Source organism: Vipera ursinii (genome assembly GCF_947247035.1).
Source record: "Vipera ursinii genome assembly, chromosome: 6".
Classification (NCBI taxonomy): domain Eukaryota; kingdom Metazoa; phylum Chordata; class Lepidosauria; order Squamata; family Viperidae; genus Vipera; species Vipera ursinii.
In genome coordinates, this window is record NC_139515.1 from 9,307,745 (window position 1) to 9,330,990 (window position 23,246).

Below are 23,246 nucleotides of genomic sequence, written 5' to 3' on the forward strand. Positions count from 1 at the left end.
CATACATAACACACTTTTAAACATACTATATACGACATATGTATAAACCTACACCCTACACCCTTACATATAAGTAACATATAAGAGCAAAGGCAACATAGGCAACCGCAAGTAACCACACTGATTTTAATAGAATCACAGAATAAACAGAGTTGGAAGGGGCCTCGGAGGTCTTCTAGTCCAACCCCCTCCTCAAGCAGGAGACCCTATGCCATTTCAGAGAAATGGTTGTCCAATCTCTTCTTTAAAATCTTCTTACATTTCTTCTTAAAACCTCCTTTCAGTGAGCTAATTTTGTCTTTTATACTTAAAAGGACTCTAATCGGGACTAAATGCTCTGTTCTCATGAGTTATTGTCTGGTAACCAGATAGCCCACAAAGGATACACCACAATGCTTCCCTCCAACAGCTCAGGCATTCACAGAAGGCTGAGCACAAAAGCCGTTTTGTTCTACCGGGCTGTAAATGAATGTGATTCATGCTGAAATTCAAGAGAAGTTCTCAGATATTGTGGAGCTGTCCCTCACCCAACCGCACTGATGCAACTTCTGTTTTGCCTTTTGCAAATATTTGCTGGTTTGGTTTATTTCTTTCTCCCGAGGCCCTAAGTTGGCTTGCCTGGCAATCTCCCTTTATCCCCACTACAGGATTCACCATCTTATGGGGTGGGTTGAGTGGAGAGACATGAAGAGCTAGCCCAGAGTCACCCAGGCATTTCACATTGTTGAGGGTGGACCTCTCGAGATGTGTGAATTGGCAAAAATGGAACTCTTAATCCAGGGATCTCCAAACGTGGCAACTTTATGACTTGTGGACTTCAACCTCCAGAATTCCCCAGCCGGCTGGCTGGGGAATTCTGGGAGTTGGTCCACAAGTCTTAAAGTTGTCAGGTTCGGAGATCTCTGTCATAATCCAACAATATGCAGGGCACCAGTTGCAATTGGGTAGAGATGCAAGGAGGCTGTTGACTCAGACTAGGTTTGAAACTAACTTTTTAATGTTCTACTTCGGGAATAAGCTATCTTTTAGGAAAGGGGCATTTGGGGCACTTTGGGAACATGTGTAAGGCAAACTCGGAAACTAATTCCCATGGGAGACTTGCCTATTTACACTATTGGGGGTGAGTAGATGTAAAACAGTCGATAAAGGAGAATATTTTGTAGCTTGGGGTTGAAAGGATGGGTCCTTGGTGGCAGCAAACCCCAATCCCTTCTATCACCGATGACGTACCTTAGTTGGGTAACGAAATGTCTTCAAGAAAACAACCAAGGTCAGAGAGTACCAAGGACCTCACGCTTCCCCTCCTTCTCCACTCGTAAACCTCACTCCCTTCTAGAACTGATGCTATGCCCTAGTTGGGTAATGAAATGTCTGCAAGAAAACCATCAAACTCATATAAAGGACCCCCTGATACACAATAACCATTTACCAGAAAGCCAGGGTCAAAGACCTATCTGCAGATAATTGCAGTTATTTTGCAACAGGCAGTTGAGGTCCCCTCATCTTCAAGTGGTCCAGGCTGAGAACGGCTGAGCTAGAACCTCAGAATCATCTAGCCCCAAATCTTACCCATCCGTAGAATACCTTTTGCCTCCGTAGTTCATTTTATTATGGCGCAGCAACTTCACCAACATGATGCCAGAGAAGTTGTGAGATGCTGAGATGTTCTCAGAGGACCCACGGGTGACCATGGGCACTGCTGGGGGGGTCATGGCTTTGATCAAAGGAACAAAAAAGGCTCCAGCAGCCAGCTGAGAGGAGAAGATCAGGACCAAAGGGAGAGGAAGAACTATTTCCAAACTATTTGCACTTGGCAATTTGTCACGGCCAGTGCCAGAGGAGCCCCCTCTTCCCCATAGCCCTTCCTGACCTCCGTCGCATTTGCCGAGGACGTTCAACCCCACTTCCTGCAGCTGCGCCCCATTTTGTATCTCCCCACGGCTGGACGGTCACGTGAGCTGGCAAGATTATCAGCTGAAGAAAAGGTAGCATCAAAAAGGTTGCCATGGAGACAGGTTGGCAGCCGGAATATCTCCGGCATAATGCAGAGATAAAGAGGGAGGCCCCGAGGGAGGGGCCGGCCCATCCCTTGCCATTGTGGCCTTTTATTTCACAGCACATCACCTGTGGAAATACGAATGCCGCGATTACCTTCCTCCGTGCAAAGAGTTCCTTCTTTCCAGTGGCGTAGCGTGGGGGGTGCAGGGGGGGCCGGCCGCACCGGGCGCAACATCTGGGGGGGCGCATTAGATGCATTTTACTTTAATTACATCAGTATTTTCATAACAAACAATACATGTGCTTAGGGGGTAAGGGTTTCTTTAACTAATCTAGTGGAAGAGACTCGAGTGCTAAAATCCACGGGTTAGGGGGCGCAAATTACTTGCCTTGCCCCGGGTGCTGACAACCCACGCTACGCCACTGCTTCTTTCCCCCCCAAGTCTAAGTGGAGGAGGCTTCTGCGATCTGGAAACTGGAAGCATCGATTCTGATCCTTTCCCCCCCAATTTTTTTCACTCTGGCCCCTCCTGCTAAAATTAGTCTCCCACTTGCTCTGTCCCGCCTAATGCCAGCTGACAATTGGGCACCGCGGAACAAAAGCCCGAAGAAGATAATAAGGCAGAAATTTAGCAGGTGTGGGAGATTAATGCCTGCTAGTCTTGCCAGTCGGGCTGAAAAATCCACTAAATTCTTTAGTTGCTTTGTTCAAAAAAAGATTCTTGTACAGTTGCTGATGCACACCCATTAGTGCTTCTCAGCCTTGGTAGCTTGAAGACGCGTGGACTTCAACTCCCAGAATTGCTAAGCCAGTAGGAATTCTGGGAGTCGAAGTCCATGCATTGAAGGCTACCTGTCTTCAATTGAAGGCTGCCAAGACTGAGAAACACTGATTTACAGAATCACGAGCATCATTTTATGTACCTGATTTCTCTCCAGGTTTTTTATTATTATTATTATTATTATTATTATTATTATTATTATTATTATTATTATTATTATTATTATTATTATTATTATTATTATTATTATTATTATTATTATTATCCCATAGGAAAGACATAGATACCTCCCAAATACCGTATTATTAGCAACGTGTGCAAAGAGCTGTTGTGCTAATGTAAGCAGAGGAAGGATTCCATAATCCGTATCTTACAGGTGAGCTTCGGATTCATCTTGGTGTTCTCAAATTCTCCCATGGCCAAATTCCTCCAGGTAAACACCGATTCACAGTGCCTTTTTTAAAAAAAAGTTTGTTCTGATAAAGAGAAGATGTGGAAGCTCAAATCACAATCTTGAGGCCCAGAAACCTGTTGCGACCAGGTGGTCAAGTCAAGGCAGGCCTCTAGAGCAGACGTGTCAAACTTGTGATGTCACATGACCTCGCGCAATGTATCAGGATGGTTTTGCCACTGCTGGCAATGGGGTGGGCCGGCAGTTTGACACCCCTGCTCTAGTGAGTCCTTTACTTCTCTCAATAAATCTGCAATTTGGAAATGCAGCAAGCGGCCCTCCAATCAGTGGTGGGATTCAGCTGGGTTTGCACCACTTCGGCAGAACCGGTAGCTAATATTTGGTTGCCCAGGCCCAGAATGGACTTCCAGAAGAGGCATCCACACAGAGAACTGGTTGTTCACATATATGAATCCCACCACTGCCTCCAGTGACTGGTAAGACTCCAGATCCCTGGCTACCCTGAAGGCAGCCACCCTCAGTCCCCAAACCACAGCCTCTATGGTACCAAGGAAAGCCCCCCGAAGGAGAAGCACGCTCACAGGGCAAGAACCAGGGTTCCAAGTCCATTTTACAAGACAGAGTCCGGGCACAATACAAGGGCAGTCCTCAGGGCACAGGAACGGTCTCAGGCAAGAAGCACAGGGAGGCAAAGGGCCAAAAGCAGCCCACGAGACAAGGGGCAAGATCTGAGACAAAAGGCCAAGAGCAATCTTCCAAGAGAGGCAAGGCCAATGGCAACAGGCAGGAGTCCAACCTGGGGCAGTGTAAGCCAAAACAAACAATTGTTCCTGGCCGTGACTAACTCTCCCCACCGCTGCTCCTTAAGTCAACCCATGCCAGCTGTTCCTTGTGAGGAGGGCTGGGGCGGCCTCCTCCCGAGCAGCCTTGCAGCCTTTCTCTGGGCTTGCCTCTGCTCCACTCTCTGTGCCCTGGGATCAAGTGGGGGAGGCAGCTGTTCCCCTTGTTATGTATCCAGGTGGAGAGAACACATACACACTTACATAGCAGTCACCACCAGGAGGCGTTGAACTGTAACTGTTTTGCCGGGAACCCAGTTTCAGCGGGAAACAGAGGTTTAAACCCATTGACCGGCTGCTCACCTGGCCAGGTCTAAAAGGAGGGCAGGTAACCCCTATTCCCCAGTACAGTCACTTCCACCTAATAAAGATCTGCCATGCTGTACTCATTGTCTCAGCGTCCTTCCTGCGCTCCAGAACCCACTACACAACACCCCTCATCAGAGGGGATCAGCCCCACTGCCGGTCAGCAGCCAATTCTCCTTTGTTTTCTGCAAAGGGTAGGCAGCTCTCCATCCAGTCCACCACCTCCCACAATGCCTCAGGGGGGTGGGATTGCCTCATCTTCCTCCCCTGGTCTTCCCACATGTGCCAAGAGAGATGTGCCATCCCCGTCAGATGGTCCTGGTTCCAACTCCTCCTCCTCCTGTTCCTCACTGGGCTCTGATCAGACCATGACAAAACCAACTTTCATTAAAAAAAAGGATGGAAGGTCAACTCCATGTTTTCTGGGCCTCCTCGGTAGACCCCAGTTTTGCAGACAATATATAGGGCCTCTCCATGCAGTGTGGTGTAAGGGTGAAGATGCTGGGTTAAAAGCAGGAAGACCCAGGTCCAATCGACCATTAGTGGCAGCCATCTGTGGTTGCTGTCTCTTCTCCAGATGGAGAAAAACCCAGCTTTGGCTCATTGGCCTGAGGTCTTCTTAGCCATGGCACCCACGCTAATCATGGTGGTGGGGGGAAGAGGGCAGGCTGGCACCAGTCCTGTTTGCCTTTTAGGTAAAGGTAAAGGTTCCCCCGCACATGCGTGCTAGTCGTTTCCGACTCTAGGGGCCGGTGCTCATCTCCGTTTCAAAGCTGAAGAGCCAGCGCTTGTCCGAGGATGTCTCCATGGTCATGTGGCCGGCATGACTAGACGCCAAAGGCGCACGGAACGCTGTTACCTTCCACCGTAGTGGTCCCTATTTTTCTACTTGCATTTTTACGTGCTTTCGAACTGCTAGGTTGGCAGAAGCTGGGACGAGTAACAGGCGCTCACTCTGTTACGTGGCACTCAGGATTCGACCCGCCAAACTGCCGACCTTCTGATCGACAAGCTCAGCGTCCTAACCCACTGAGCCACCGCGTCCCTTGTTTGCCTTTTAAGGACATGGTAAAAATCTGTGTTTTACTCTGGCGTTAGAGGAGGGGGTCTTCAAACTTGGCAACTTTAAGACTTGTGGACTTCAACTTCCAGAATTCCTCTGGCTGAGGAATTCTGGAAGTTGAAGTCCACACGTCTTAAAGTTGCCAAGTTGGGAGATCCCTGCAATAGAGACTTGATAAGCCCAGCTTCACATGCCTTTCTACTCCTTCCCAAATTAATCTCTGTTATTGTATTAACGTAACTGTTGATCACAAAAAGCTAAGCAGTGAGTTTGAAACTCGGCGCTTGGAAGGGAGACCACTAGCAAATCATCACCTAGAGTGGGAAATTAAAAAATAAAATCCCACTCAAATTCCTGTTTTCAAGAAAGTTACAGGAACATACGCAGTAATCCTGTAAAACCTGGTGTACTCTTCTTTCACTTTGATGTAGTTGTGGATTGTAACTATGACAAGAGAGGGCATGTTGTACAGATCTTCATAAAGAAGCAGATCAGATGGTCTTCCTAGCTTCCACCTTCTGTTGCTTTGCCAAATAACTCTGAGTAACATCCACATTCCACATAAAGCTGATACTCTACACTATCCACTGCTTAAAAAAACTGTCGTTGTCATTAAAATAATAAAAAGTAAATCAGCCAGGGATAGTTTTGATTAATACCTTGTTTGCAATAATTGCAGATAAATCTAAGTGCCAACAAATGTGCTGATGTAGACTTCTCCTATCATTCAGTTGTAGCAGATATTCTTTTATTGAAAAAATTAGGCTAACAAGCTGTTTTCTTTAAGGAAGACTGAAGATCTCATTTTCCTGATCCAAATTTGTTAATTTATGCAAACCGGCCTCGTGCATAAAAGCCATTTCATAATATAAAGTCATCTCCCCATCTGTGTTTATTCTTGCCAATGATTTTCCATAATTAAAGAGGTTTCATTTACAAGTCATGTGCATTTGGGGAATTTTTTAATTTATTTTTATGTGCCTGGAATGTTCAGTGCAGCTACTTAAGCTTCGACTCTTCTTGCAATGACACTTAAATCAGTTTATGCATTTGCCCATGTGTGCAATGAAAAAGGGCTCATTTGTTTGGGATATAAATTTCAGATTTAAAAACCATTTTCTCTTGCTTCCTTCAACAGTTTGCACACACACACAGCGCGCGTGCGCACACACACACACACAATTATGTATGTATATGTATATGTATATGTATATGTATATGTATATGTATATGTATATGTATATGTATATGTATATGTATATGTATATGTATATGTATATGTATCAAAGGGACGCGGTGGCTCAGTTGGTTAGGACGCTGAGCTTGTCGATCAGAAGGTCGGCAGTTTGGCGGGTTGAATCCCGACTGCCGCGTAACAGAGTGAGCGCCTGTTACTCATCCCAGCTTCTGCCAACCTAGCAGTTCGAAAGCACATAAAAACGCAAGTAGAAAAATAGGGACCACTACGGTGGGAAGGTAACAGCGTTCCGTGCGCCTTTGGCGTCTAGTCATGCCGGCCACATGACCACGGAGACGTCCTCGGACAAGCGCTGGCTCTTCGGCTTTGAAACGGAGATGAGCACTGGCCCCTAGAGTCGGAATCAACTAGCACGCATGTGCGGGGGAACCTTTACCTTTTATGTATATGTATATGTATAATTTCTAAGGTAAGATGTATTTGTAAATAGCTGAGTAATGTTCCTTATACTTTATCCCCAAAGTGCTTTTTCAAGAAGCAACGGGACTTTCCTTGTTTTTCCTTGAAGACATTTTGCTTCTCTGAAGTCAGAACTGAAGAAGCTTCTTGGATGAGAAGCGAAACAAACGCCTTCAAGGAAAAACAAAGAAAGTCCAGTTGCCTTTTAAAAAAGCACCTTTGGGACAACCATGACCTGGATGACTGAGAATCTTCAGAGATATACTTTCGAATTTCAACAAGCTTTTGATTTAAAAGAAGGTTGAAAGATCTGAAGTTTTCCCAGAAGATGCAGGAATGATAGGAGAACCGTATTTTTCTGAGATAGCCCAAAATTGGAAGGAACCTGATAGCCTTTCCCCAGCTAACAATTTTTTATTAAAAGGCATAAGCCTTTGTGAGTTGCAAAAAGTGCTACCAGACACTTTTTGAAAGAGGATGCAGGAGAAATACAATTTTCGACTCTCCCATAGAGAGAAATTTTGCTATATGTTATACAGAAACATTTTCTCTACCTCTCTCTTTCCCTCTCCCTCCCTCTTTTTCCCTCTCTTTCTCCCTCACTTTTATAATAATAATAATAATAATAATAATAATAATAATAATAATAATAATAATAATAATAATAATAATAATAATAGAGTTGGAAGGGACCTTGGAGATCTTCTAGTCCAACCCCCTGCTCAGGCAGGAAACCCTTTACCATTTTTGACAAATGGCTGTTCAATCTTTTCTTAAAAACTTCCAATATTGGAGCACCCACAACTTCTGGAGGCAGGTTTTTCCACTGATTAATTGTTCTCCGTATCAGGAAGTTTCTCCTTAGTTCCAGGTTGCTTCTCTCCTTGACTAGTTTCCATCCGTTGTTTCTTGTCCTGCCTTCTGGTGCTTTGGAGAATAGCTTGACTCCCTCTTCTTTGTGGCAAACCTTTTCTCCCTCCGTCTCCTCCCTCTGTTTTTCTCTCTCCCTCTCCCTTACTCTCTTTCTGCCTCCGTCTTTTCCCCTCTCCCTCCCTCTTTTCCTCCCTTTCTCTCAATTCTCTTTCTCTGCCCTCTCTCCACCCCTCTCTCTCTCTCTTTCATGCTCCCTCTCCCTCTCTCTTTCTCTCTCTCTTTCTCTCTCTTCAGAATTCGGAATAATTGCACTTTTCCAAACTTCTATTCAACTCCAGCAGCTGAGCAGAAGCCAAAGGCATCAGTCAAGCCAAATGTTTACGCTTTCATTCAAAAGAGAAAACACAGTGTGGATAACTTAAGCGAAATGGCAAAGGTTACTGGTAATGGGCCACTGTGGGAAAGAAAAGACACGGATTTCAGGGTCAAGGACTACACACTTATCTTCATCAATATCAAGACTCAGGTCAGTACAATTGTTTGAGTTACAGATGCACTTGGATGGTTAAGATTTGTCCCTCAGGTTTTGTCGAAAGAAGGGAATCTTTGAGGCAACAGGACCATGAGATAAATAACTTCGGATGCGTTTCCATAAAGCCTCTGGAAGTCTTTTGTGGGAAGAATCCAGAGAAAGAAATATTTTGGGGGATATTAAAAAGGCAGAATATATTTCCCCAAAGGTTTTTAAAGGCAGAAACCAATCCTCCCACCCCCTCAAGTCTCTCTGCCCCAAACAGAAACCAGGTCTGCAAAAGTGCAGATGTGATAATCGTGTCAGAAAGATTGAGGTCAGGAAGCTGGGATTAGGAAGACAAAGATCCCTAGAATCAACAATCCCTCATACCCAAAAAATCCAACAGTCATCAGCCACTCCCCCAGGGAAGCAGGATAAGACCTTTGGGACATAATAGGATTAATCCATCACCATCAAAATACCAGAAAGGCACACTTAGACTCAGGTCAAAGTTCATGCCACAGGAAGAACTCCACACAAAAGCTCAAGAAAGTATAAAAACCCACCACTCCCTGCTCCATGTGGTCAGTTTTTCCCAGAGTCATCTTTCTGTCTGGCTCTCCTCTTCAATAAACTGCAACCTTCTTTCTAAAGCGGTCTCCATTTTGATTATTCCCAGCTTGGACTGGGCCCTGATGAAGATTTTTCTTTCAACACTTTGACAGAAGAAGATGAAGCTAATACTCAAACATCCATTTTTTAAAAATCTTTCTGGAGGTAATCCGCTTGAAACACATTTGTTTAAAATGGTCTTCCATTGTAATGGGCCAAAAGAATGACATAGAGGAACAAAAGGAAGACCCACTCGCAAGCAAAGGTTAGATAAGAGAAACCTGAGTCCAGTCCAGAATTGTAAGCCAAGGAAATGTATCAGATCAGATTCTCCTTCGTTCTTAGAAAGGTCAAGGAGAAAGTAAGGGAGAACTGCATGCCAACTTGCAAGATTCTGTTTCCATAACTTCACAATAAAAGTAATATTTGCCCACATGACTTTGGTATTCTGATCTGGTCTACCTTGACACCCCAAAAGGAGTCGATTTTCCATTATATATATCCTTATCCAGAAATTATTAATTTGGATTATTAAATCAGGGCTGCAACAATCTGGATGTCCTCTAGATGGAATCAAGTAGTAAATAATTTTATCTCTCTGCTGCCATGAAAGGGGAGATAGATAGACAGACAGACAGACAGGATGGGACAGGACAGGACAGGACAGAGATGAGAGACAGACAATAGAATAAAATGGAATGAAGAATAGACTACAGTAGACTAGATTAGACTAGACTAGACTAGACTAGACTAAGAATAGAATAGAATAGAATAGAATAGAATAGAATAGAATAGAATAGAATAGAATAGAATAGAATAGAATAGAATAGAATAGAATGGAATGGAATGGAATGGAATGGAATGGAATGGAATGGAATGGAATGGAATGGAATGGAACGGAATATAGGATGGGACCGGACAGGACAGGATAGGATAGGATAGAATAGGAGTGTGTCTGGGGAAGCTTGTGAGATGCCTAGGAGAAAGGCAGAAAATTCTGCTGGTTCCCTGGTTATTAAAACTGGAAATATCTATTTCAAAACCTCCAATGATTATCACCAGCAGACCTGCAAATATCTGGTTCTGGCATGTTTGTTCTGGATTACAAGACAGTTAATGAAAAATAAAATCTCTGTGCCAAATTAATCCATATCCACTGAAGCAATTGGCGTTGCTGGTTTGCTTCTCTTTTTTTGGGCAACGTCTTAGCTGCCAACAGGGGATCTTTACCAGCACAGCTGAACTTAACCAAAGGACTTTCCTGTCTGAAGACCACAGTAAGATTGTGACCAGGGTTAGGTTGGATCCAAGTATGTAAAACTACACAGGGAGCTTCTGCAGTTTTGGTTAAGCTGACTACAGGTTGTCCTCAATTTGCAACAGTTCATTTAGTGACCATTCAAAGTTACAACGGCCCTGAAAATAGGGACTTATAACCATTTTCACCCTTATAACCGTCACAGCATCCCCACGATCACGTGATCAAAACTCAGAAGCTTGGCAACTGGTTCATACTTACGACCATTCAAAGTGACAACAGCACCGAAAAAAGTGACATGACCATTTCTCACCATCCTCATGGTCACGTGACCAAGACTTGAAAGCTTGGCAACTGGCAAGTACTTATGACAGTTTCAATGTCCCGGGGTCACGTGATCCCCCTTTTGCAACCTTCTGACACGCAAAGTCCACGAGGGAAGCCAGATTCGCTTCACAACCAAGTTGCTAACGTCACAACTGCAACTGTCTCAGATTTACGATGGTCGCAGTGTCCCGGGGTCACGTGATCCCCCTTTTGCAACCTTCTGACAAGCAAAGTCAATGGGGAATTCGGATTCACTTAACCGGATCACTAACCTATCAACTGCAGTGATTCCCTTAACAACCACGGCAAGAAAGGTCGTAAAATAGGGCGAAACTCACTTAACAAATGAGAAATGTTGGGCTCGGCTATGATCATAAGCCGAGGACCACCCGTATTCAGTCAAACTGCTTCTTTTATTCTGTTTTGTCAAGTCTGGAGAAGGTAGAGATTGGGAAGACAATATTCAACCTGAAATCCCTAAATAATGTCACTGTCATGATTCTGATAGATGGAACTCCTCAAAGAACTTCGAGGCGTTGTTTACCTTAAAGAATCTTTATTTGAGTAGCATAGCATCGGCACTAACATAGTCAAAGCCAAAATCTGAGTTCCCCTCCCCTGAGCACATAGTATCAAAGCACAATTCCCTCCCCCAATTGACAGTCATAAATCACATCCTTCAGTTAGCTTGAAATGCAGGCTTCCCCTCCAGTTCTCCAGCCCACCAATTCTTTATCATCTCTTATTTCAATAACCTTGGCTCTCACACTAGGTTCAGTATTGTTATGTCTAGCTAAACTCTCGTGCACATTCCTCCCCCCCAGCATCATCTAACTCTAACTCTAAGAGTAAAACATCAGAAGAAAATGGGTGCATCTCCATCTGTTGTCAAAGCAAAAACATCTGATGTTAGCAGTGTTGACAGTCACATGTAAAGGTACGTCATCCTTTGGCAATGACAGGATGTGCAAGCCCCACTGGGCAGAGGTGACTGGCAGGAGCTGATTTCCGCCGAAATCAAGCACATTTCATAATGCTGACTCCAGATTTTCAGAGCTTGGCAGCTGCTCCTGTCCCCATCTTTAAGAAAAAAACGGCTGACGAGACGGGCTACTTTTCTTCCCTGAAGGCAACCATCCCACTCTGCAATTTTTCTAAAAATAGGTGGGCTATTCTCATCCGCCTGCTAGAATCAGGATGCTTCTTAACATCTCCATAACGACAAGGAAGGCAATCAAGGGATTAGTTTAAAAAAAAGAAGAGAGAGAGACAAAGAAAGAAAGAGAAAGATTCCCTCCAAAGGATGGGGGAACTAGGGTGTGAAAGGAAAGCTATTTTTCAATTCATTTGTCATTTGTTGGGTCTGTTTCCAGGAGAACAAATGCCATGTAAAACACAAGAGAGTTGGTATTTGTGTCACCTTTCTGTAGGAAAATGTCCTTTGCTCCATCAAATCTATCAAAATCTGCTCTCGCGTGGCCACTAGCAATATGTCACAGGCTGCCCTTTCTACACAACCCGTGGTTAACATTTCTAAATATTGCCACATATATTTTATGGACTAGTTTCTCCAGAGCAGGCTGCCGAAACCTAAACTGCAGCTCTGCTTAATGTACATTAAAACGGGTGGGCGGGGTCTTCCAGTCAGCCGCGAATGTCGGAAAAAACGAGCTGTCCTCACAGTATCTTGTCAAACAAAATTTGCGTGTGATGGTCACACCATCCCTCTGTTTCCTTCAGCTGTTGAAAGGAAGAGCAGAGCAAATCTGCCACAAGATGACTCCTGTTTCCTTCTTAGGATTTCGAGGGGACTCATTCTTGCAATGGCATCCGCCATTAGAAGGGAATATTTGTAGCTCGGGGTTGAACTGTGGAAGTCCCTGGTGCTCTCTGAGCTTGGCGCTTTTCTTGCAGACGTTTCATGACCCAACTAGGGAACATCATCAGGCTGCACCTCCATCTATCTTCCCATCCCATCCTGCCCTGCTGGGTTCATGTATCAAGAACTCTACGAGGCAAGGTATCATTGTTTTTATTTTTAATTTCCTTCCTCCCTTCCTCCCTTCATTCCCTATCTCCTTCCTTCCTTCTTTCTACTCCCTCTAGCCTTCCTTCTTTCCAGTGGGTGGAAGGTCCTCAGAGGGAGATGCAACAGGATAAGGTAAAGGAGGAACTTCCTGACAGTGAGAACCAATTCATCAATGGAACAGTTTGCTTCCCACAGTTGTGGATGCTCCATCAGTGGAGGTTTTAAAGAAAAGATTGGACAACCACTTGTCTGGGATGGTATAAGGACTCCTGCCTTTAACAGGGGGTGCACCAGATTGTCTAGACAATGTGTGTCCATCCTTGGCAACTTTAAGACTTGTGGACAGCTGGCTGGGGAACTCTGGGAGTTGAAGTCCATAAGTCTGAAAGTTGGCAAGGTTGGACACTCCTAGTTTAGATGTTCTTTGAAGCCCACTAAAACCATTTTTTTGCCAAGTGCATGGTCTTTAAATAGATCTCCTGAAGAATGGCCTGTAGGATATCCTGAGCTGGTCAGTAAACTGTGAGATTCATTGATGCCTATATTGTGATTCCTTGCCAGCCAGCGGACCTGGCAGCTGAGTCTGGGGAATCAGAGGAGGAAGAGGAGGAGGGCCCTGGAGAGCCATCAGAGTCAGAGGAAGGCTCTGATGAGCTCCAGGACTTACAATCTGATGAGGAGCCTGGCCCCTCAACTCGTGCTTAGGCTGAGACCCAGCTGCACTGGGAAGCTGAGTCAGACTCTGAGGACTCACAGCTGGAAGACATCATAGATGCTTTCAAACACCAACAGGCAACGAGAGTTGGACAAAGGGAGGCAATGGGGCAGCTCCAAAGGCAGAGGAGAAAGCATTAAGAAGCCACACCTTGGGGCTGCATAATAAAAAGGGAAGGTGTGGGCGGTGCTGGTTGCTGAAGGCAACCGTTTGTGAAGGAATCAAGTTTCCTGGAATCATGTTCTGTTTGCCTTGCCTGTGGACAATTCTCCGTTTGAATCATGTTCTGTTTGCCTTTGCTTTTGGGACATTTTGCAGGTCTGTAATAATAATAAAAGGAGTTCATTTTTTTCTGCAGTTCCAGCCTACTTGTTAAAAGAGGGGTTTGTCCTTGTGACTTAACAAGGACTCACATAGGCTGGGACAGAACAGCCTATTTCCCCTCCCCCATATATTTGTAAATCTGGGGAAAGGGAATGAGCTTTTTGTTTCAGGTTTTCAACACCAAAGCAGACTGGGTTACCAAGGCTTGTGTTCCTTTAATATCAATGCTCAGAGTCATATAAAATCCACATAACTGGCCTGTTTACGTCCGTGCTAATCTTTGCACACCCACGACCACGGGACCTACGAGAGATTGTTTCCGCTGCCTGTTAAATTTTCCTAAAACCCAGCCACTTCTAATCACGATCGGGGATATGGTGGGTTTCAAAAGTCATCTCGGTGTGTCTCTTCCCCACATGGATGATTCTTCCTTTCTGCAGCGTAATTTCACAGTTGGGACGTTCAGCTTCTCATTCTGGCTTTTGTGTTTTAAACGGCCAGATATCTCCCATTCTAATGTCATATCAAGCCTAGGCTGTTGTTTTTTTGAGCAGGGTTTGGCCACTGTGGGAGGTAGATAAGCCGAGATTCCCTGCCCCGGTGAAAGGATGAATAGATATATGGGCCAGATGCAAATGAGAATAATAGCTGGCTAGCAAAGGGCGTTTGATAAACGGAAACCTGTTGAAATTTCCTCCTACAAGAGGGGGAAAAATACCCTTGTTGTCCTTTTCATTTCTCTAAAGAAGGTTATTAGTGTTTTACAACACAAAGGAAGAGATGGCAGGGTGGAAATAGCAGTGTTGGTCAGTATTTCAGGTGTGATTCACTTTGATGCAACTCCAGTGTCTGTTTTTCACTGATAAACGTAGAGATTGATGGCCTTGGACTCATTTACACACACATACCTGACCAATCTGGAAATTCTTCCTTTGCTGAGCTGAAATTTGAAGGGGAGCTGGTTCACAAGTCAGTGTTAAGCCATAACAGGGTTTAAGATTTACTCAGCTTTCCCATGGTTAAAGCCAGTTGTGGCCTAATTTGATCTCTGGATCTAGTCTAAATGTTCTCTGTCACCACTACGTAAAAAAGATGTTGAGACTCTAGAAAGTTACAGAGAAGAGCAACAAAGATGATCAGGGGACTGGAGGCTAAAACATATAAGGAACAGTTGCTGAAATTGTGCAAGTCTAGTTTAATGAAGAGAAGGATGAGGGGAGACATGTTAGCAGTCTTCCAATATCTCAGGGGCTGCCCCAAAGAAGAGGGAGTCAAGCTATTCTCCAAAGCACCAGAGGGCAGGACAAGAAGCAATGGATGGAAGCTAACCAAAGAGAGAAGCAACCTAGAACTAAGGGGAAATTTCCTGACAGTGAGAACAATTAACCAGTGGAACAGAAGTTGCATCCAGAAGGTGTGAATGCTCCAACACTGGAAGTTTTTAAGAAGAGACTGGACAGCCATTTGTCTGAAACAATATAGGGTTTCCTGCCTGAGCAGGGGGTTGGAATAGATGACCTCCAAGGTCCCTTCCAACTTTTTATTGTTGTTGTTGTTGTTGTTGTTGTTGTTAGTAGCAAAGTCGTGTCTGACCCATCACGAACCCATAGACAACGTTCCTCCAGGCCTTATTATTATTATTATTATTATTATTATTAAAAATGGATTGGTGTTATGCCATTGGTATACGTAACCAGAGAAATTATCTAAGATGTATAAACCTAGTTCCTTTATTAAAAACATTTTAGTAAGGTGTGCAATATAAAGGTACTTCCAACCACTGGGAGAAATGTGGAAACCATGAAGGGACTTTTTACCATGTGTGGTGGGCTTGTGAGAAAGTGACAAATATTGTACACAGACACATGTGATAATGCAGATTTTGTGTTTTTTTTATAAAAAACAATATTCAGATGAAACCATTTTTTTTCAACTACTGTAGTACTAATGGATAGCTAATTAGAAAATATTCATGGAAGATTGGTTGCATATATGGTTACTGGAGTGAGGTTACAATATACACAAAGATGGAAAAATACAGAACTATCCATAAAGGAGGAATGGATTGTAAAGATGACAGAATTTGGAGAAATTGCAAAATTGACCTGCTTGATCAGGGATGAAACAAGAAGCACTTTTATCCAATAATTTGTTTGCCGAAAATGGATAAAAACAACTTGGTGATTTCTGGATTTGCTGATCCAAAAGGACTGAATTTAGGAAGAAGTGAACTACAGTATGCGATATAACCTTAATCGGGGAAGAATGATATTCGGTTTGCAAATGCTTTAATGAAGACCAGAAGTCATTTCTTTAAATATTAAATGTTAAATCTCCACTTGTTGAAGTTCCTCCAGAAGGAGTTAGTCACATCTACTGTAGGTAATCCGTTATGCACAAAAGATCAGGTTCAGCCGTGAAGGTCCAATTAAACTGATTTATTGCTAATCAGCACAGGAATCTTTTCAATTAATGCCTAGCACCTGCTTGGAATTAGATAAGACTCAACGGAATTCAAGGGGAATTGGATTTAGTTTCGCTTGTGGCAATGTAGGGATTCTAGGCTGATGCCTCTTTTAGCTCCGCTCCAGTTTTTGCCAGGGATGCGGTGGCTCAGTGGGTTAGGACGCTGAGCTTGTCGATCAGAAGGTCAGCAGTTTAGAGGGTCAAATCCCGAGTGCCGCATAACAGAGTGAGCGCCTGTTACTTGTCCCAGCTTCTGCCAACCTAGCAGTACCTAGCAGTTCGAAAGCATGTAAAAATGTAAGTAGAAAAATAGGGACCACTATGGTGGGAAGGTAACAGCGTTCCGTGCGCCTTTGGTGTCTAGTCATGCCGGCCACATGACCACGGAGACATCCTCGGACAAGCGCTGGCTCTTCGGCTTTGAAACGGAGATGAGCACTGGCCCCTAGAGTTGGAAACGACTAGCACGCATGTGCGGGGGAACCTTTACCTTTAGCAGTTTGTGCCATTCCTTCTCCTACATCAGAGGTGTCAAAATGCCGGCCCATGGGCCGGACACGTCATCTGGAAGCTGCCCCCACCCTATTACCGGCAATGGCGAATAAGCTCCAATATATTGCATGATGTCACGTGACATTGCAAGTTTGATATGTCTGTCCTACATAACCCTAGCCACCAGGACTGTATAAGTGACAGGGAGAGAAAGCAGACGCAGGCTTGAAATCCATACTTAGTACTTATCAGCCACCCTAATTCAGCTATTTATTTAAAACACATTTATTTGAAATTTGTTATTGAAATTTGTTATGCTATTTTACTACCTGTTTATAGTAAGTATTCTGAACAGTTCCTGCTAGCCTCCATCCTGAAAACATAAAGGACAAATTCTTTGCTTCTCTGGTGAGACATATTCCCATTATGCTTAACCTTTCTGTACATGCCGAATGATGAATGTTTTTGCAACTGGCAGCTCCTCTGCTATCTCAGAACTTGGGCTTCTAACAACATAATTATGTCAATTTGTAACAGGAAAGGTGAAAAAGGAGTGACTTCTGGAAAACCAGCAGACTTCCTTTCTCGCTCCTTCGGGCACCTGGGGGAAACATCCCTCTTATTTATTTTCATCGACCCATTCTGTCTTTGATTTACTGCACTCTGACTGCTGTTACTTTTATGGCTCAGAGTTTCCTCGTTTGCTTTCAAGACCTTCGGTGCTCGAAAGGCACACTGCAATCATGTTCCCAGCCATAAAGATTTCCCACTTCTGACAGCCTGTTTAATATTGGCTTCTGGTTCCTTCATTGGTTACCATTTTCCTAATCCTTGGTTGTTGATCTTCATGAAAAGGATCCATATCAGAAACCAAGGCAATTGAAGATATTCACTCACACACCGTGTTGAGTGTCGCTTCCTAGATTTGAGATCGAAGCTGAAATCGGTGAAGCTGTTTTTACAGCAATAAAACGGAGTCGTTACTAGCTTTTATTATTATTATTATTATTACTCTTTCCAATCATCGTAATGTTGAAAAGAAATTCAGTAAAGGGGGTGAAGACTCTGTCTGGTTATCTGGCCATCTGTGCCAAAGAATTATCATAATGTGAAAAGAATATGCCCACTCACTCGGCAGTGACATACTAAAATTTCAGCAGTTGTACTTCTAAACTACTAGATGACTGAAGGCTAAAACATATGAAGAATGGTGGCAGGAATTGGCTATTTCAGCTTTAATGGGGTGACAGGATAGCATCTTCCAATATTTGAAAAAGGTAAAGGTAAAGGTTCCCCCGCACATGCGTGCTAGTCGTTTCCAACTCTAGGGGCGGGTGCTCATCTCTGTTTCAAAGCCGAAGAGCCGGCACTTGTCCAAGGATGTCTCCGTGGTCATGTGGCCGGCATGACTAGATGTCAGAGGCGCATGGAACGCTGTTACCTTCCCACCGTAGTGGTCCCTATTTTTCTACTTGCATTTTTATGTGCTTTCCAACTGCTAGGGTGGCAGAAGCTGGGACGAGTAACAGGCGCTCACTCTGTTACGCGGCACTCAGGATTCGACCCGCCAAACTGCCTACCTTCAGATGGACAAGCTCAGCGTCCTAACCCACTGAGCCACCGTGTCCCTTAGAGGTCCTTGTAGGTCCCTTTAAACTGCTAGATAACTGAAGGCTAAAACATACGAAGAACGGTTGTGGAATTGGCTATTTCAGCTTTAATGAAAAGAAGGATAGGGGGTGACAGGATAGCATCTTCCAATATTTGAAGGGCTACCACAAAGAAGAAGGGGTCAACTTATTCTCCAAAGTACCTGAAGGCAGAACAAGAAGCAACGGATGGAAACTAATCAAGGAGAGAAGTAACCTGGAATTAAGAAGAAATTTCCTGGCAGTGAGAACAATTAATCAGTGGAGCGGCTTGCCTTCAGAAGTCTTGGGTGATCTATCATGGCGACTGGCCAGCCACGTGTCTGAAATGATATAGGGTTTCCTGCTTGAGCAGGGGGTTGGACTAGAAGACCTCCACGGTCCCTTCCAACTCGGTTATTCTGTTATTATGCTGAAACTGGGAGGTAGGACTGATCTCTTTCAGTGGGAGGAAATAGCTTCGAATGCAAGGAAACTGCCCCTTTCCATCAATACGGAAGCTCTCCATATATGAAGACACGACAGAGAAAACGAAATATCTCACTTTGCAAGCGTCTCGCTTGAACCAGTTGGATCCCTCTTAGAACGCAGGATGGAATGGGTCCAAACGTGGGGAGAACAATGGCATTTTCTATGGCTCCTGTTGGAAAGTGGGTTGGAACCAATTTCAGAAGCCAGGTGTGTATTTTCCATGCCTTTTTTTCCCAGAGGCCAAAGATAAATCCTGCTATGTCAGGGTTGTCTAACTCAATTTCATTGAGGGCCGCATCAGCATTGCAGTTGCCCTCAAGGGCCCGGGTGAGCGTGGCCTGGGTGGGTGTGGCCTACTGGGTGGGCGTGGCTAGAGTGCGTATGGCCTACTGGGTGGGCGTGGCCAGCTCTACATCGTTCGCATCAAGGGTGCCTATGGGGGCCTGGGCAGGGGTGGGACAGATCTGAGGGTCTCTGGCAGGAGGAGGGTCTCTGGGCCAGGGCCAAGGCAGTGGGGGCCGTTCCCTCACTGTTTCCAGGATGGCTTTGCGGGCCACATGAAACCACTTCGCGGGCCGGATCCGTCCCCCGGGCCTTGTGTTTGACATGTCTGTGCTATGTACATTAACCAAACTGTGCTGCGTGGTATTTTCCAAAGCCAAGATGTACAGTCAGAAGAGACTGTTGGATAAAAAGATCACAATTGCTAAGACTCTGTTAGTGACTGGAGGAGCCCAGTCCATCTTAAGGGCCTGTCAAATATGAACGCTGAGAAGATAAACAAGCATGGACAGAGACTGTGTGGGAAAAAGACAGCATTGTTAAAATGTGTATAAAAATATGGGATATAAATAGGCCACATTTTGGACCACCATTCCTGCTTGTTCAGAAATTATCAACCATATTATATGTCTACTGGTCCTGGAGAGACATACAGATTCACCATCTAACTGAGTTCATCTATTCAGCTAACTCAAGGGGGACCTGACACTACGGCCAAAGCAAAACACTCAAGACCTGAGATACTTATAAGAAAGAATATTTGTAGTTCAGGCTTGAAATGAGGAGTCCTGAGCTTGGTGGTTTTCTTGCAGATGTTTCCTTACCCAAACTAGGTAACATCATCAGTGCTAGAAGGTAGTGGGAGAGGAGGAGGAGAAGGAGGAAGAGGGGGAGGAGGAGGAGGGGGAGGACTCTGGGTTCCTTGGTGCTCTCTGAGCTTGGTGGTTTTCTTGCAGACGTTTCCTTACCCAGACTAGGTAACATCATCAGCTGATGTTATTTAGTTTGGGTACTGAAACATCTGCAAGACAACAACGAAGCTCAGAAAGCACCAAGGAACCCCCCTGAGATACTTCCACACCACTTTGTGCTTCCATGGTCGAAACACAAGAAACCATTGTGGTACAATGGTTAGAATGCAGTATTGCTCTGCTCACATGGCCACGAGTTTGATTCCTTTGATTCTGATGGGGCACCAGGTTGACTCAGCCTTCCATCCTTCCGAGGTCAGTAAAATGAGGACCCATATTGTTGGCGGCAACATGCTGGCTCTGTAAACCACTTAGAGAGGGCTGTAAAGCACCTTTGAGCAGTATATAAGTCTAAGTGGTATTGCTATTGCTACTGCTGTGATCCCACACTTCTATCCTTTTCAGGGTTAGCACACCAGAAGAGTCTTCAGGTTGAGCCACTGGGCCTACCTGCCAATTTCACAATCTTTGGGACATCAGGGTCTTGCAATGAGTAGATGACAGCAATGCGCACAATTAGGTTTCTTACCAAACCACCAAATGAATGGTGTAATGAACATAACATGGAGGAGACAAAGACCTTGGCTTAGTGCAGTTTCCTGTGGTCTTCTGGAGTGGTGCTCAAGACTTTGAGGTCTGCTGCAGCAAGGATGATAAATGTGGGTTGGCGCCAAACTATCTCAGAGGGTTTGGGGAATGAAAATAACAGCTGTGTGGAAGTGTTCCTGGCATTTTTCATGTTCCTACAAAGTAAGCTGGGTAGAAGTAGGAAAAAGGAATGAGTCCTGTAACGTGCAGAGGTGAAATGAATTCATATCTTCCTGGCCTCAATTCACGAGGGTTTTATTAGCTAAGAGGTACAAAAAGATGATTTAAGTCGCTAAGAGAGAAAGAAACGGTCAATTCTTTCATCTTCATTCTACGCTTAATATTTTTCTGCTTTGCTTTTGTGTTGTTGGTTGCGTTGTTGGTTGTCAACCGATTCTCCAAAGCACCTGAAAGGGTGACAAGAAGCAACGGATGGAAACTAATCAAGGAGAGAAGCAACCTAGAACTAAGGAGAAATTTCCTGACAGTTAGAACAATTAACCAGTGGAACAACCTGCCTCCAGAAGCTGTGAATGCTCCAACACTGGAAGTTTTTAAGAAGAGACTGGACAGCCATTTGTCTGAAATGGTATAGGGTTTCCTGCCTGAGCAGGGGGTCGGACTAGAAGACCTTCAAGGTCCCTTCCAACTGTGCTATTCTGTTAATTCTGTGAACTCTTTGAATTCTCAACACACCAACCTTCCGACATGTGGATGTGGTTATACAACAACCTATCTATAGACACAGAAAAACAGTAGCATTGCTTTGTGCCATCCATAACAATATACAATTATTTATTCTTGCTATGGCTTATCCTTCTCTCTCTCTCTCTCTCTCTCTATATATATATATATATATATAGAGAGAGAGAGAGAGAGAGGAAGGGAAGGAAGGAAGGGGAGGAAGGAAGGAAGGAAGGAAGGAAGGAGAAAGGGTGGAGGGGAAGAAGGAAGGAAAGATTATTAAAATATCTAGTATTGCCACAAAAGGCTGTGTGGTAAAAGAAGAAGGAAAAAAACCCTGCAACTGAAATCTGTATAATATAAGTGAGGAAATTAGGCTGGGTCCTATGCTAATCACGCCTTTAGCAAGCTGTGCCATCTTTTGAATTTTTTTTTTATATGCTCACAGTCTTGATCACTGGAGCAGGATAATTATCAATAATCAGAAAAGGACTTGCTTTTCAAAGATCTTATTATTAAATAGCAACATAGCTTGGCACTTCAAAGTCAAATCTCCTCAGAAAAGCATAGTATTTTTTTTTTATCAAGCCATTGCGCATAATCTAAAAAGGATTATAATTATCATTGCTGACAAAAATAGAATTCTTTCCCCCTCCGGTCACATGCTAAAAAACAACAACACACCAATTCTTTTCTTTAGCCTATTAGACAAAATACGGGAAACTTAGAGCCACTGAGCTAAAATAATCTAACTCAAACACCACAGAGCCATCTGGAAGATCTAGATGAAACTGTCATATAAATGAATCCAAAGAGAAGTTCTCATAAAAGATTTCAAACTCTCGTCTTCAAAACTGCCTCCAAGATCTTGACTCAATCTTTTAAAATATCCGATCAAACGTAGCAATCCCAGAAAAGGCTCCATCCATCCTTTGTTCTCACTTGCCTGAATCCAATCTTTTAAAAAAATGCACACGAGAAGATTAAGAGTCGTGTAATTCTGAAATCAGGCAAGAAATTGCCGAGTTTAAGACAAATGTCCACGGCAGGTTACACCCCTAAGATGTTGGCTTTCAAATCCTATATGCTCCAGACAAAGGTCCAATGATCAGTTGTCTTCCGGGTGAGATTCAAGGTGTTGGTAATGACCTACAAAGCCCTACATGGCATGGGTCCGGAATACCTTGGGGAGCACCTGCGGCCGGCATCAACTTCCCTCCGCCCAGTACGCTCCCACAGAGAGGGGCTCCTCAGGGTGCCACCGGTCAAAGAATGCTGACTGGTGGCCCCCAGGGGGAGGGCATTCTCTGTGGGCGCGCCGGATTTATGGAACCATCTTCCGGTTGAGCTCTGGATGGCACCTGACCTCCGCTCCTTCCGGCGCGATCTCAAAACCTACCTTTTCGAACAAGCTGGCCTGGCCTGATGGGATGGGGTTGGTTTTATTAATCTGTTTTAATCTATTTTTTAATGTGTTTTAACTTATTCATGGGCATTTGTTTAATCGTTTTTAATTTTTGTATCTTGTTTTTTAATATGTATTGCCCTGTTCAATGCCCTGAGTCCTTCGGGAGAAGGGCGGTATACAAATAAAATTAATAATAATAATAATAATAATAATAATAATAATAATAATAATAATAATAATAATAATCAGAAGCAATGGATGGAAACTAATCAAGGAGAGAAGCAACCTAGAAATAAGGGGGGGGGGAAATCCTGACAGTGAGAATAATTAATCAGTGGAATGACTTGCCTCCAGAAGTTGTGGGTGCTCCACCATTGGAGGTTTTTAAGAAGAGACTGGACAGTCATTTGTCTGAAATGGTATAGGGCTTCTTGTCTGAGCAGGGGGTTGGACTAGAAAACCTCTACGTTCCCTACCAACTCTGTTATTTTGCATTCTGACATGGTAGGTGTCTTCTAGTACTTGT